The sequence below is a fragment of the Schistocerca cancellata genome, chromosome 4 (assembly GCF_023864275.1).
Source record: "Schistocerca cancellata isolate TAMUIC-IGC-003103 chromosome 4, iqSchCanc2.1, whole genome shotgun sequence".
Taxonomy (NCBI): Eukaryota; Metazoa; Arthropoda; class Insecta; order Orthoptera; family Acrididae; genus Schistocerca; species Schistocerca cancellata.
The window spans coordinates 143,781,547-143,794,038 of NC_064629.1; the positions used below are offsets into that span (position 1 = coordinate 143,781,547).

Below are 12,492 nucleotides of genomic sequence, written 5' to 3' on the forward strand. Positions count from 1 at the left end.
GGTTGGTTGATTGATTTGGGGGAGGGGACCTAACAGCGAGGTCATCGGTCCAACCGGATTAGTGAAAAATGGGGAAGGAAATCTGCCGTGCCCTTCCAAAGAAACCATCCCGACATTTGCCTGAAGCGATTTAGGGAAATCACGGGAAACCTAAATCAGGATGGCCGGATGCAGGTTGAAACAGTGGTCCAGTCGCCCGCCGGAATGCGAGTCTAGCAGAGCCATCTCTCTTCTTAAACTGCCAGTCTGCCACACAGGTCGTCAGAACACCATTTCCAACACCCATAATTGCTGCTCGTCAGCGCTCGTTAACCCTTACACTGCGAAATATGTGTACCACTGGTCATAAATTCTGTTTATTGCTTTATTTATTTGAAATAATGGATTGTATTGGTTATATTTTCAATAGTTTATCTAGTTACCATTTTTATGTTTGCAAGTTGGTAGGTTTGAGATAGCCGCGAACAAGTGAGTAAAGATAACCGAACAAACATGGGCTGTAACTGCCTGTCGTTTGCTATCGCTATTCGCTAGTAACTAAACGGATTAGCGCGAAGATTGACTGTGATTTATGCACGGCCTTCATATCCAGGGAATTAGAAATGCGCGTGCTTAGTTACGCTGCTGGAAATTTATGCACATGTGCAGAGTTGAACACAAAAAAGGCATGGTGTGGATGTGCCTTAAAAGTTAGTTATTCAAAATAACGTTTGAGGCACTTGTCCCCAGAGTTGGATTTGCATTCAGGTAGCGTTTGCCATCCGTAGATTTATTCTTCTAATATAAATGACATAGCTCAATTCACAGCAGCAATTCCCACATTCTGAAGTATAAAATCAGTAGGGCACTCGTTTGTAAGCGTACAACTAGATTTCTTCCTCGCCGTATGTATAAACAAATAAATTGTCGGAAATTCAGTTACTAGTTAGAAAACAGTTTTAATAATTATATGCTGTGAAACGCTACTTCTAATGAAGAATGAACATTTCGGTTAATATTGTTTCACAAGTTATCACGAAAATGTTCACATGTGAGATATTACGAATCATTTCTGCTGAAAGTGCAGATCTAGGATGATTACTGAAAATACACAACGTAACTAGAGTAGTTTGACACATCTGAATCTAATAGGCATATTACGTTTTCATTTATGGTGAATTTTTATAGATAGAGGGATCATATTGACATTTGTGCGCATCTTTACTTTCTTTAGAGGTGCACGAGTGACTTCATATAGGTGGTATAGAACTGTGGCAGATTAAGTTGTGTGTGTTCATGTAATGAACTGCTGGGAAGAGGTTACTGAAGGTAACGCAGAAGGTTTGGAATTTGAAAGAGACTTGGTGCAGATGATGTAGCCACTATTTCCACACTTTCCAACACTCCTGCAATAACTAATGGTAGTGTGTGTATAACACAGTGGCAAGTAGGCTAGTTGATGAAACATCTAGTACAGATTCAGCAAGTGGGATATACTGTTTGCTTGTGCTTGAAGCATTTCATGAAAATTTTGAAACAGATTGATACTGAAATGGCTGCAAATGTGGATTTATATACACGGTCTGAAGTTGATGCTGCTAATTTCCTGCAGATTTGTTTCAAAAAATTTAGCTCAAATTTTGTGCTCCTGGTTCATTGTCATGAATATTTACCACCACACATCTTGTGGTGAACTTATTAATATGTAATAGAGTACATAGGGTGTAGTTACATTGATAACTATTACCAAAGAACACATACTGTTTGTATTTCAGTGTTACATGGGATAAAACATAATTGAAGGATTAATGTCCATCCTGCATATCTGTAAGTTACAACTGGCCTGATTGTAATCATACATATTTGCAATTTTAGCTGTCTGTCTGATAACTTGGAGACTAATAATTTATTAAACATGTTGAAGCATCTATTTTGCTTAGTCTCAAATATTTTATTTCAGTTGACATGGAATATGCCATGTTAGTTTGATGTTCCATAGATCATTTGACGATAATTAAAATGGTGTGAAACAAGTTATTTTGCAGTCATATTGCACATTAATTAGTAAATATGGCTACAAGCTGAACATTTTATAAGTTTTTTGTGTTGTTGCTAAATTTACTGATGAGTCAGTAATTTCCACCCACCACCTTTTACACTTTACAACAGAAATTCTTCTGTGGGATAAGAGTTGTGAAGGAGAAACTGTTTCAGTTTTTTTAAATTTCTGTGCAGTTTGTCTGACATTTCATATCAGAGGGGAAGTAGTCAAAAGTTATAGTTGCAGGATTATGCACTCCTTTTTGTACTAGAGGCAACTGTAATATTGTAATTACATAAATCATTGTTTCTTTTGAACTGCAGTGGATTATTTACAAAGGACTTCATGAATGGATAATATACTGTGAAGCAGTATTCAGAATGCTGAACTTCTTAAACAGATGTCTACAAGATGTTTGTGGGTGAGCATCCCATGTTAGTCTTACAGCATATTTTTTTCTGTTAATATGAAAATGCAGGTAACCAAAGTTCTGCACACCTTGGAAAGTAAGCTCTGCTGCTGATAGTTTATCGAAATTGTTGTTTTCCTTACTGCTGAGATTCGTGCCCTTAGCCTTGATTTCATTTATAGCAAGTTCTCAAATTATGACTTATTTCAGTTCACATATTCTGTCATGAAATTCTACTGCTTATTGCATCAGAGCATATTCATGTAAGAGTTGACTTCGTGTGTATGTAACCTGATACTTGAGGCTTTTGAATAGCTACTTATTCAGATTGAAAAGCTTTGTAAAGAGGGTAACCACAAGTCTGGTTCCTTCAATAATGCTAAACCAATTAATTAGTTTTCTATCCACTCAAACTGAAGCCTTGGAACCAGGAAATGTTGTTAGAATGAGTGAAATGTATTAGAGTGTGTACCAAGTAGTAACAAATAATTTATCATTTCTGCCATGTGAAGACTATCAAAGGCCTGCTATAAGTCTACATAGACATTATGAAGCTCAATATTATATGCTAATGCCTTTTCACATATTTGCCATAGCTCAATTATCTGATCTGGTAGGCTGAAATTTGCACTGATTCTCCCAGAATCTCAGCATAAGGAATTAGCTTTTTGTTCATAATGCTAGTGATAATTTTGTAGGTTATACCCAGCAGAGTAATCCCTTGATAATCTTAACAAGTCTTGTCTCTCTCCTTACGTAACTGTATAATTACACCTAAGATCCACTCTTCCAAATCATCCTTCCCTGATTACTGTAAACTTAATAGTTTGTGGATTCACTTATGGAAACCAGTTCTGCCAGTTTATCAACAGTTCTTGGTACTTTCTAATTTTTTAGATTGTGCACTACCTTCCATATTTGCTATAATGTGGGCTCTTCTATCTTTCCATCTGCAGTGTAACGGAGTGGCTGCTCACTACTGGTAGCGTTGCCCTAAAAAATTCCCTTAAACTACTCTCTCTCAATTTGTGAAAGAGGTATTGTTTATATGCCAGTAAATTTACTTCTTCACACTTACATGCAGTTACTTTTACTCACATTCTTCAGTTCTTTCTGTAATTTTCTTACAAAATTTTCTTTGATTCCTTTGGTAGTACTCTTCCATCTTTTTCTCCTTATGGTTTTTTTTTTTTTTTTTTTTTTTTTTTTTTTACCCCACCAATATACCTTTGCTCCCTTGATCCTATTTTTATTGTATAATGCTTTTTGATCTAGTATTGGATTGTAAGCATTTGTCTTGCTTCGTTCTTCTGTTTCACTGCCTGGCTATATTAATCACTCTCCATTTCTCTTTCTCATTGTTTCCCCTTGTATTTCATGTGATGGGTAAAAGTCTGCAATAGGGTCAGTGGTGTACTTACATGTGTCATACAGGAATGTTGTCAGCACTTGCTGTGAGGTATCATGGGAGCAAAAAGTGTGTCAGCTGTTTGTGTTACACAGCCAATGAGAGAGCAGCAGCCAAATGATGTGTTTGGAAATAATACATTTAGGAGAAAGGGTGAAGCATGTTTGTAAATGAGGATTATAAATTTAATTGCTCCTTGTTTGAGCAACTGGTATTTAAACTGCTCTATAACCAACAACAACGTCACAGCCCATGATATATTCAAAAAAGCAGTGAAATATTTATCTGCTCTTTGTTCCTACACAATGATACGCATGAGCACAAATCAGTGTTTTTTAATTAAATCATGGAGAAAGGTAGGTAAATCATTGTTTGGTAATATATCGAATACGTGACTCTATTAGTAATAAACATCGATCGACCTACCTTCTCCCATGACATAATTGAACAACACTGGTCCACTTACTCAAAGTGGTGGCATTTGATGCACTTTCAGATGATTCCATCCTTACAAACCTTTGACTCCTTGAGAGTCAGCACACTGGACTCGCTTTCGGAAGGACGACGGTTCAATCCCGCGTCCAGCCATCCTGATTTAGATTTTCCGTTATTTCCCTAAATCGCTCCAGGCAAATGCCGGGATGGTTCCTTTGAAAGGGCACGGTCGGCTTCCTTCCCCATTCTTCCCTAATCCTATGAGACCGATAACCTCGCTGTTTGGTCACTTCCCCCAAATAACCAACCAACCTTAAGAGTCATTTGACCACCACATTTGATACATTTTCGTGTTTCTGCAATTAATCCACGAGACATGCACCAATGGACATCATCGCCGTGCAGAACTAAAACACTGAAATCAGTCCACTTTACAATACTCATTGACATAATCACAAAATGTTTCTCCCAAAACTTGCTAATACACTGAAAAACAGCAAACGACAATGGTTTCAATTTTGGCACTAGAAATTAATTGCCTCCATTCTCGCATCTCATTGGTTATTTCAAAGAATCATTCCATTGGCCACACGAAACATGCGTTGCCAACCTATGAGCAGTAGATAGTCACTGCAGTGACTGCCGCAGACCCTGATGTAGACTTAGCCCATGTGCTGTTGTTGAAGCAGCACTTTTTTTCTTTTTTTATGCTTTTGAACAGTAGACCTCTCTCTGCTGTACTATATTACATTTATGAACTCTTCTGTTGTTCTTAGGAAGCCGTAGCAAGCTTCTGCCTCATTTTTTTGCTTCTAGTAGGTAATTGTAAGAATTATAATTAGCTCCTCAGAAAGCATGCACATTTTTTCTGTACCAAGATACTTACCTCTTTAGTACCAATAGGTATTACTTTTTCAGGTCCCTTTGCAGATATTATTCTCAGGAGACAGTCATTTACAGCATTTAACTAGTTTGCAGCAGCAAACTGGGTGATCCTCATATTATACTGGTTTGATCGTACAAAATTTTCCAATAAAACACACTTCTTAAATGATCTTCCTTGCCCAGTTGGGCATTATAGTTACCAAGGTCTAATGTGGAGTTATGTCTGGGCATTTTATGACATGCTTCATGTAGTTACTGATGGAAACTACATACCATATCTTCATCTTATTCTTCTGTTGGCACATACGCATTCATGAAGGTCACAATGTGAAATTTCCCTTTGATATGCCCAGTACATATTCTTCCACCATGAGGAGTGAAAGCAACTCCGTATCTTTATTAGTTTTCTCTTTTTATGAGTAGCACAGGAAGAATTTCAGCTCATGTACCTCACAGCTTCCCTGAACCTGATATCCTGGAGTGTGACAACTCCCATTCCATGCCTCAGTTTCTCTTCAGCAGGGTTCTTCATAACTACTGTGTGAACACCGACATACCCATTTCCAGTGTCCTGTGAGGAGGACCTCTGTATTTTTACATTGTATTATTTAACTTTCACATTTACAAAAAAATTATTTCACAATAAAGTAAAAACCTTTTATTCATATTCAGCATTGTTATTCCACAATGTATTAAAATATGAAATTCCTGAACAAACTTTAAATGGTGATGTATGCTAGGATTGTGTACTTGGCACCCTTGGTATCCTATATTTAAGTTGTTTCTAACAGAGACATGCATTTTAAAGTTCAGCATTTTTTAGTGTCCATCACTGCTATCATTCCAACTCATTGCATTTCATTCACTTTACCATCCTGGACTGCCCATTTTATGTCACTGAATTTCATACATTTAGTAACTATCTACAATGTATGGCTTTTATTTAAAGCATTGTGAACCAGATGTATTATGTATATGTACTGTTCCACAGTGAAAAACTATAGTATAATTTCAGTTGTCTGCTTTAATGAAAGTTACTTTTCTTTCATTTCAGATTGAAGATAGACCTTTATGTTTGTTAATGATGGATCTAGACACATTGTTTAGGATGCCAGTACTAAACACTCTGTACACCAACTAGATTATAATTTTGGATCAGGAATGCTACCCTGATATGTCGGAGCTCCACTACTTTTCACTCCAAGATGTCGCTCAATATGATGTGTTATTTGACAATTTCCAGGCAGTCTTCTGAACTTCAGGTATATTTGAATCTCATATCATTCCTAAAGTGTAATTTTCACCCCATCTGACTCATCGTATTCATGAACTTACAGCATAATAGATAATACAGTTGTAATATTGTACTTTATAATATGCATATATAAATTTCTTATTTCTTCTATATTTTTCTGAAATTCATAATTCAATGTATAGTTTACAACCTGCTTATAGGAACTATGTAATTAGTTCATATAGTAACATTTTATTTAAATAATTAAAATCTGATTCCCTATAATCAAGTGCAGTTCGAAATTTCATCCATCATGTAATGGTTATTGTATAGGTGTAAATAGCATTTTGTTTCTTCTGATATCCATTTCAGACATAATCTTTATTCAAAATTGTCAGTTTTCACAAAGTTTGAGTCTGAAAACCCAATCATTTCAAAAATCGTGTATCGTTGTGCTTTAGCCATGATTTTTTTTGTTTTTTCGTTTCCAGAAATCTGTTGCATATTCAAATACAGAGATACGTCAACAGGAAGAATATGGTGCTGCGATCGGCAATGCCTATATAAGACAGCAAGTGTCTGCAGCATTTGTTAGATCGGTTACTGCTGCTACAATGGCAGGTTATCAAGATGTGAGTGAGTTTGAATGTGGTGTTATAGTCGGCACATGAGCAATGGGGGCGGTGGACTCAGCCCTGTGCTTGCCATAGGCTGCGGCCACTGCAGACTTCCTGCGCATTCTGGTGTGCACAGAACCATTGTTCAGTTATGTTCTTCCTAAAAACAGTAGACCCTGTATGGTCACAGTGGTTATAGTTTCTGATAACCACGAAAGAGAGCTTCTAAACTAACCAACACTTTCAGTTATATGTTCATTGCTCATTTTGGACCGAAAAACAGTTGGTTTAGAAAAACGATAGGAACTTTTTTAACAGTAATTCCTGTAACAGCATCGATATGTATGTCTATAACATATTAAAATTTCATTAAGATTGAACGAATGTGTTTCAAGATATATAGTTTTAAAGTGAGTAGTGTGTAGCGGAAATGCCCAAATCTCTCACAATTCTTCCTACTATCTTAATTAAAAAATAATTACAGAAATTTAAAACCAAATTGTCTCGTGTGTCTGGACTCGGAGTTAAACAAAGAATATATCTGGATAACTCATTTTGCGATAGGCCCATAGCTTCATTTGTAATTAAAGCCTAAAGTTAGTTCTCCACAGTAAGAAATCGGATAGTAAAAGTCTGCCTTCTCCTTGCTCGCTGTTTTCTTTTTCAGCTTGTCATGTTCGATATGGTTTATTTTAGTGGTTTCCCATCCTCATTTTTGATGCAGGCTTTGGACTGCCGCTGGCTGAGTGAAAAACCACTTTATTTACTTTTTTATTTTTATTTTTTACATTTCTTTACTTGGAACGTACACAGTTACTAAAACAACCTAATATTTCTTTAGTGTGTGATATTTTTCGAAACATGGTGCCATGCAGAGAGCCACATCACAATTTTTGCATCTTATGTGTGTCATTTTTCATTGTGAATGAGTAGTACATACTACCCAGTGTCTCTGGGAAATCTCCTTTTTCTCTGTTGCTACGAGGAACCCTGGATAATGTCCCTCTTTATGCTGCAGTCAGAAAGGGCTTTCTTCTTTGATTGTTCGTGGGATCACACTTTTACACGTTGGACTATGAAATTTATCAAGCAACTGACGAATTATTTCGAAGTGGTATTTCACTAGTGGTATCTTCTGTTGCTTTTGTATTTCAGAAATAGTTTTTGCATTAAGCACATACAAGTCAGTCAAATGAAAGAATACTTTCTTGTACCACTTCATTGTCTTTTGGATGCATTGTAAAGAAGATAACAGCACATCTGTTATATCAACTGCACCTATTGACTTATTATAGCTGACAAATCAGGTAGGTTTCAATTTGTTTTGGCCCATTTTATGTTCTTTTTTCTTTGTCTCCACAAACTCTGACAGTGGTGGTAGGTGTTTCCTGTTTTTGCATACTGTTCTGAAGGCGTTTGTACATATCATGGAGCCACAGGAATATTTGGAGCTCAAATACCAATTGTCAGAATAAATGGTATGACCTACATTGAGGTATGGCAATAACAAACTCAAATCATCATCGTCTGATTTTCCCCATTCAGTATTTCTAGATTCTATTTCTGTGGCAGCATCAGTGTAGACAATATAATCCAAAATATAGTTGGTTTGTACATCACAAAGGACGAAAATTTTAGTGCCAAAATGGCTATTTTTGTTTGGTATGTACTGCTTAAATTGGAGCCTTCCTTTGAAAAGTAGCAGACTTTCATCAATCACTAGGTTTTCAAAGGGTACTACTGCCTTGAGGAATTTATTTTTTGTGTGCTACAATGAGACATATTTTTACAAGTATATCTTGAGATGCGGTGGAATTGTCACTGAACTGCAATAAATGCAGGATCAACTTGTACTGGCCCCTGGGCATTGTGTTAGAAAATATTGGTGTTTGAAGCAAAGAATCTGTCTGCCAGTATTCATTCACCTCTAATGTTTGACTTCTAGGCATAAGCAGAGAACAAGCTAGGAAGCAATAAAATTCTGCTGGCTCTATATGCTTCCAGCGCGCTAATCTCCTGTGTACTTGTCATCCTTTTTCAGTAATAAATTTATATTTATTATTGATCTGTGTACAGATAGCAGAAACGAATTCCATGGACATTAAGTACAAAAAAAGTCTAAATGACTTCCTGATTCTTCAGAGTCTGCTTTTAACCCCCTAAATGTGTTCACAAAACAGTGTCGTTTTGTCACTGGATGAGCCCCCATCCACTTAAACTTTCTTTTTCCTGACGTAGATTCACTTACTTCATCTTCTTTTCTGTCTTCAGAGGAAGAATCTTCTGTTCATGATGTCTAGAATTCAGCAATACGTCCAGATGCATCCAACTCTTCATTGGAAGAAAGCTCCGAAGCATCACTACAATCTTCGTTGCTACTATTCATAAGAATATTCACGATTTCCTTGTCCGATAAATTGTATCTCAACATGGCAAAGGCTACACACGCGAATGCTGTTGTCTCACCAGAAGCGAAAAGAGGACTGGCCAAATGTTAGACTCGTAAGCAGAAAGGGCCCAAAGGAGTTAAAAACTAAAGCACTTTCCTAAATTACAAAGAAGACCAGATGATGACACTTTTGTCAGAAACCCAGACAACAGTGAGTAGCGGTTATATTGTGTACGTTTACCTGCTCCCAAGCTCGGGCATATATAAATGCTGTTAGCCATATGGACTTTCGCCTGCTGGACGTACATCTGCGTCCATAGCAATCTGGCCTTTCTACCTACCATGCATACATGTACGCCTATAGTCGTGAAAGGGTTAAACAGTGTATAGACATGATTTGGACATATTTGTGTTTTACTTACCAAATAAACATTAAGTTCTGAAATCCTTTTGGACTGAATCGGTACAAATTATCATGTCTCATGTTTGGCCTAGAGTCGAGCATGTGTTATCAAAATTTAATTACAATAATATTTATTATGATTCTTATTCAGGTCAAATGGATAAAAAAATGAAGGGTATGCATATTTTATTGTGCGAAAAAATCTTCCTTATGTCTTGGGACACACTGCTGTCCATATGCTACAAATTTGTAATGCCAAACCACCATTAAGCTGGATTGTAGCCCAGATTTAATTTCTGCCTGTGAAAGAATTGTTTAGCAGTGGGTGAATACCATCGACACCTCTGCACCCCACATATAACACAGACCCATTAGACGCCAGTTAATCACAGCAGAATGCTCTGTGCTTGCAGCTTTCTGCCAATAACACAATTTCTTTTTGCTCAATATGTCACCCCATTCACATCCGCTCCCTCCCACCATCCACCACACCCACTGCGGATGTCTCATAAATTGTGACTATAAATGCAGATTTATACCTACAGTGTAATTCTATGATGGTACAAATTTTCAGGGATGTTGGAGAAAACTAATTTTATGAATTTGTACTAAGGGACATGTCTGGAAACAACAGAGTCAAAAGTTATAAGTGTAAATCATTCTGGTACCTCTGACATTGAATGTCTTCCACTGTAAACTCTTTGCTTTCCATATTTTGTCATAAGTTTTGAGATGTCCACTGTGGGTGTGGTGAATGGGAGGAGGGAGTGAATTGAACGATTATGTGGTTGACCGTAACACTTGTTTCTCACCTCCGCACCGTGGTGACAGTCTGCTGCGAAAGAAATTGTCATTGGTAGAAAAGTACAACCATAGATCATTTTGCTATGATTAATTGGAATATAATGGGCCTGTGTTGTGTGTGGGGTGCAGAGGTGTGAACACCCACTGTACTGTTGAGCAATTCTTGCACAGGTAGAAATTAAGTCTGGGCTATAATCCAACGTAGTGGTTGTTTCGCATTATAAATCAGTGGTACATACATAGGCTCGGCAAATTCTACAACCACCTGCCCATCTACGCTGTCCCATTATAACTCGATAGTTATTGTATGAATATTGTGGTAGGCCAGAGGTATCGCTCATATGAAAAAATCAGGGGCAGAATTAATAACACTGCACAGAAGCTGCATAGAATCTCCACACCACACTCAGCTTGGGGAACCTGTTGTTGTTTCAGGTTAGTTCTGTCTTAAGTGTACTACACATTGAGAATCTCTTCAGCATAGGCGCATTTTGCTTTCATTGACAATACATCAGCACCAGATATATTGTGCTCATGGTACAGGTCGGTCTTTCACTGTCTACAGATTGAATGGCTGTTTTGCTTGAAGATGGGTTATTTAGACATCATGTCAGCATTTTGCATTTCTTGCTCTGAATTCCGATAACTGTTTCTCTTTACATGTTAAAAGAAGCTGGAATCGGACATGGGGTGCATACATTCACAGGTTTCATTTTCAATGGATTTTTGAGTCCACGTTTTGTGTCATTGCATACTATTTCCTGCATAGTAGCCTTTCCCGATTTGGAACTTTATGTTGTTCGCAGCTTACAAAGTCTTTGTGTAGATTTCCACATTCTGCAGTTGGTTCTGTATTGCTATCTCTTTATTAGAGTGGTTATCTGTTGGGGATAGTGCCAATGACAGCGATATCAAGAAACATATCCTGAGTCTATAATTATAATAAAGATTTGCTTGCCTACTCATAACGTTTACAGTATAACCACCAGAAATTATGCAAAAATATGAATTGCGTCGAGTGAATGACTCTTTTAGTTTTCAGTAGGCTTAATACAGAGAAACACAAATAATTGTTACAGGTACTAATTTATGATGTTTAGTTTGCAGTCAGTGCATCTGAGTGTTATTAGTAACTATACTCTGTCTCGTTGAGGTAGAGTGATCTGCCAGGGTGTCTACATCTTCCCAACACATATTTCGATACTGTGTCAGGGAAAACCTCATGAAGACTTAAAGTTACAGCACTGAAATATCAGTTTGGGAAGACACAGACCACGGGCGGAACACCTGATCTCGACGCGATGACAATGAATCACCAGCTAGGTCTGCCACTACATCTATGCTCTATTCCCCAAGCCTAGTTACAGAAATTTGAATAAGACTCATTGGCATTTCCTATGGATATTCTGGCCCTCGTCAGCTGAGTCTTTGAGACACCGGCTGTGGTCAATTCCAAGTCTATTCCAGGAACACTTCAGCTGGTATTTTTACTGCTAGTAGCATAACTGAATCTTGGCAACAACATAGGATATGTTTGACAACTATGTGACTGATAAGTTACTTGTTGGATAGCACAGAATTATCGTGCTAAATTCACACGATATATTTGTACCATTTCCATTGAATAATCTGGGTGATATTCACGTAAGGTTGAGGGGTGCTGGGGCTAGCAGTGCAGTGTATTTAACACTAAATTCTTCTCAAATCTTCATATGGAAATGGTGCTCTAAGCCCCCCCCCCCCCCCCCCCCTTTTCTAACTCCGACTTTTGCTGTTGCACATGGATTAAGAAGAAATGCGAATTGACTGTAATAGACCCTGCAAGTGGAGTAGAAAAGAGTTTGGTTCCTGCAATAATTTAATTGGATAGAAATTAATTAGATAAAGG

General features: G+C 37.4%; 1 long non-coding RNA gene across 2 annotated transcripts in view; it reads left to right on the top strand.

The window, feature by feature from the left end:
- Positions 1-477: 477 nt before the first annotated feature.
- The window catches only part of LOC126184637 (uncharacterized), a 30,819-nt gene continuing 18,804 nt past the window's right edge, over positions 478-12,492 (top strand). Inside the window, exons 1-4 of one of the 2 annotated variants that reach the window (XR_007536851.1) lie at positions 478-747; positions 2,344-2,441; positions 6,212-6,419; positions 6,883-7,336. This is a non-coding gene — a long non-coding RNA (uncharacterized LOC126184637). Of the gene's footprint in view, positions 748-2,343; positions 2,442-6,211; positions 6,420-6,882; positions 7,337-12,492 lie in introns of those variants that run through there. The other variant, XR_007536850.1, reaches the window with a different exon arrangement.